The following is a 4,496-nucleotide window of genomic DNA, read 5'->3' as shown; positions in this document are numbered from 1 at the left end:
AACTGTTAAAATACATAATGTATTATAAACAATAGAGCTAATGTACATTACGCATTACAACAAAGGCCTGCAGAAGGCACCAACGGCCTGATGATTATTTTTACACATTGCTGTGCGATCTAATGCTTGTTTAATATTGTCCAAGCACCATTTCATTCAAATGTCCACTTAATCTTTATTTTTGGCCATTTCTTTAGGACAGAAATGCTATAGCCACTGTAATTAAATGAATATGTAGACAACAAAACGTGTAAAAAGTGAGGGTTTGAGCTTTTATTTTGAAGCCGCGATGTATTCTCCTGAGTTTGCGTAGCCACTGTGTGACGCACGTACTTAACCTACACGCATGTAAATAATTAAAGCGCATATACTGTATTAGAACTGCATCGCATATAATTATTTAATTAAATTGTAGCGTTTTATGCTTAATTATGATTTTTAAATGGGTTTAATATATCATGCAGCCTTGGGGAATGTGTAATAATGTGTTTTATGGAATCTTTTCCGTGAAATGCGTCACTTCTGGTATTTTGCCAGTTAGTCGACGCAAGCAAAATGAAGTCGAGGATTTTTAAAAATCGAATAGTCTAATAAAATCAACGAATCGCGACAGCCCTAAATACGTCTTTTGAATATACTGTGTAAACTCATTGCCCCGTTAGCTCGGAGAGCATCCATGATCATTCAGACATGATTAGGTGCAGTACTGACACTTTGTACTACTCCGTAATCACAGGTAAACGGTCTGATCACTCAGATGTTTGTCTTGAGAAGTGTTCCACAAAACAGCTATGGTTTGCAGACAGTTATAAGAGTTGATGTTACAAATACATCTTTTAAATATACTGTGTGAACTTTATTCCCTCCTCAATAAGTTTTGTCAGTTGTTTTGTTTATTGGTCTAATTCTTGTTTCTTGGGTTGCATTGGTCAGTCACTCAATTAATTATATTGTGCTTCATTCCCCACTTCTGAATTGTTGTATTGATAAGGAGTTATCACAAAGTAAGTCTGTTTAGTTGTGCTATCTTACAATCAATATATAGTAAATGTAGGTTAAAGTGTTGCCGTTGTAACCGGTTAAAACTTGGACTGGCGATGAGGTCTTAATGTATGGAAAGAGTCTTAAAAAAGGTCTTAAATGGTATTAAATTTAACTCCATGATTCCTGTATATACCCCAAAATGCGCATGACAATCGCATTCGATTAATCATGCAGCCCTACCCTGTACAACAAAGAATATTGTTTACATGTAGCGCGTCAATTCTCTCTCTCTCTCTCTCTCTCTCTGCGTGTGTGTGAGACAAAGCGACGGCGAGAGTAAACTAGAGTTTACAGTACGTCAAATACAGGTGCACTGCACATCATTCAGATGAACTGAAAAATTGCAGAGATCGCTTGACAGAGAGTGAAACTCTGAAGTGCTCAGTCAGAGTGTTCAGCGAGTGAAAATATATCTGTGCTAAACTTATACTTAGCCTCCAACTCACACACTGGCAAGTAAAATCTGAGAATTTATTAGCCATTGGCTAATATTAGACATCATTTAGTCGCCCAGAGTGAAGATTTAGTCGCATATGCGAGTGATTTACTCGCAATGTAGAGGGTTGGCACAGAAAATAAACAAATTACAAGCATAGATAAATATAATAATACAACAAAGATACAAATGAAATAAAAACTGCTTTATATTTTTCAGGTAAGTCTAACAGTATTCAGGTACAGAAACAGAATAATCAAATGTAAAATAACACTGCATAGTCTTCACAGTAAAAATTTAATTAATAAATCTGTGTTAAAGCTACAAAAGTGATGTTTCTCTGTTTTGTTGTTTGATTAACATTCATGACATAGAAAGCAACAGGAACATTAAACTGCTGTGAACCAATATACTGTTACACATCCATTTTCTTTCTCAGTTGCTTACCTTCACCTAAGCCATAAGCAACTGTGTTCACAAGGATACTTGCTGAGACATGAATTTTGACAATTTTGTGCATGTGTGTCATTTCAGGCACAAATAGATGTGGAAATTAATGGAATTCAATGTTCACGTGCATCTGCGTGGCTCTCTCCGTGACAAAATACTATACAGCAGGGCTCGCAAAATCACTAGCCCGACGTCCCGGGGCTATTGTGTTTTCCAGACGGGCTACCAAAATGTATCACCACTCTGCCCGATGGGCTTTCTTAAATGCAGATCTCCCGCGGGTCCTTAAAAACTCCTAAAGTGAGTTGTATCAAACTTAAGGCCATAAAAGGTTTTAAATACATTGAATGGTATAAGAAATGTCTTAAAGGCCCCATATTGTCAAAACTGAAATTTCCTGGCTTTTTTCATGACAACTAAGGGAACTACACAGTCACCGCCTTCAGTCACCACCCCGAGCACTGCCCAATCGTCCCACCCTCCTTTTGCCAAACCCCCAAACAACATCGTGTCCATGCCATTGCTGAGCAACAACAACAAGGAAACATGTCAAGAAAACGCTGTTCAGTCGATGGATGTCAGGAAACTACATCATTGTACAGGCTTCCGAACTAGGGTTGGGCTGATAGACGATGCCATCGTCCATCGTGATCCTCCCATACCCCCTGCAATCCAGCCGCATCCCAATACCGTATTCGGAAAGAAAATGACGTGTACGACGGAACCCCTAAAGTTAATAAATATGAGATGAGAGGAAAATATATATTTCAGTATTTTCTCTCGCAGTTATATCATTGGGTAATTATACTGTTTAAATTGCAGGCATCAGGCAGGGAGCTGCTATTATGCCTTGCCTGGCATTGAAACCGCTTTTGAATGCACAATTTTAGTTTCACCTTCACTTTCGAGATTCGCGATCGCACGTACTTTGTTTATACTATGGAGCGGCAGTACTTACCACACATTTTACAAGATTAGATGTTTGTCAGAGGTGCTCAGGATCTACAATTTGCCATCGTCCTCAGTCATCTCTCCTTACTCCGTTTATGTGGTAAGTTAAATGTTATGTACTGTAATATAACCAGTGTTGGGCAAGTTACTTCCAAAATGTAATACATTATATATTACTAGTTACTGTCTTTTGAAAGTAATTAGTTACATTACAATATTACTGTCTCTGAATTGTAATGCGTTACACTACTTTTGAGTTACTTTCACCAAAATATCCACAGAAGTATTATAAAATGCCAAAATGTAGTTTATCGCTGCTCATTCTACACCCAGTGAAAGGTAATGTGGTAGGTCTATATAGCATAAAATTATAAAATCATATTTAGATGCCGGTATGTAGGTCTACATTAATGTTACGTTGTAGTTTAGGTTAAACACAGATAAGCAGAAACCGGTAAATAAAGCAAAATGTTATAATGTACAACCAATAAACACAATACCTAACCTATAGGCAATTTTGAACGGTTTCAGAAGAAAACAAGAATGAAAAATATAAGTTGCTAAACAAGCCAAAACTAATTAGGCTAATCAGTGGCGGGGCTTGACTTAAACTTGCTTAGCCCCGGCACAGCCCCCCCAAGGATTTCCTAATGATGTTCCCTTATTTTTGGTGTCACTTTCATTAACATTGAAAAATAAACATTAAAAAATTGCCTAATATGTGGCCTATAAACGATTGATATTATGGGGGAGGGGTCAAGCAAAACAAGCAAGCAACGCGCAAACTGTGCACAAGAGTTATGCCGGTGAACGTCAGTAAATTCACTATAGAGAAAGTGAAAGTAAAAAAACTGACGGAGATTTCTAACGCTGCATTAACGCCGCATATTCTCTGGGACAACAAGAGACAAAATTACTTCAATATAGGCTGATGATGGTAAATTAATATTATGGGCCACCCTTAATATTTCTATTGTGGCCCGTATAGTGAAAAACATGAGAAGAAACGTATTTCGCGTTAAACAGGTTGTTTTTGAAAATCTGTGCATGAAATAAAGCTGCTCTTAATTTTCATTGATGACTGCAGTGTTAATCATTTTAATTATAGGCCTATAATTCAATTGTATAACTTAATAGACCTGTTTAAAAAAACTTTTAAAGGGGTCATATGATGCTGCTAAAAAGAACAGTATTTTGTGTATTTGGTGTAATGAAATGTGTTTATGCAGTTTAAGGTTAAAAAAACACATTATTTTACTACAGCGAGAATAAAAGTTACGCCTTCTTTCTTTGCGTGAACATTTGGGCAGCGTTATGCAAATCTTCCCACATAGCGACGTATACGTGGGGGCATGTTAGAACGAGCCGTTTTAGGTAGGTGTGGCTGACTCTTAACTTTTATAAAGAATATCTCTTTGGATTTGAGACTTTAGTCTTTGCAACTTTACAGATCTTCTTTATGCACCAAGAGCTTGTAACACTCAAAAGAGAAAGGAAATACTGAAATCGTATCATATTACCCCTTTAAAAAACATTTTCAATGAGGAGTAGCCTAAGCTAATAGCCTAAATTAATTATACTCACAGCGCGCCATACGGTAATGCGCTAAAAATTA

At 37.0% G+C, this 4,496-nt stretch overlaps 1 long non-coding RNA gene across 1 annotated transcript in view; it reads right to left on the bottom strand.

Moving 5' to 3' along the window:
- Positions 1 to 4,496, bottom strand: part of LOC107663247 (uncharacterized) — a 14,394-nt gene that overhangs the window by 7,830 nt on the left and 2,068 nt on the right. The gene's annotated exons all lie outside the window — the stretch shown is intronic.

This window comes from Sinocyclocheilus anshuiensis, unplaced genomic scaffold, assembly GCF_001515605.1.
Source record: "Sinocyclocheilus anshuiensis isolate Anshui unplaced genomic scaffold, SAMN03320099.WGS_v1.1 scaffold2257, whole genome shotgun sequence".
Taxonomy (NCBI): domain Eukaryota; kingdom Metazoa; phylum Chordata; class Actinopteri; order Cypriniformes; family Cyprinidae; genus Sinocyclocheilus; species Sinocyclocheilus anshuiensis.
The sequence above is the reverse complement of the archived record's forward strand: the minus strand, read 5'-3'. Positions and strand labels throughout refer to the sequence as shown.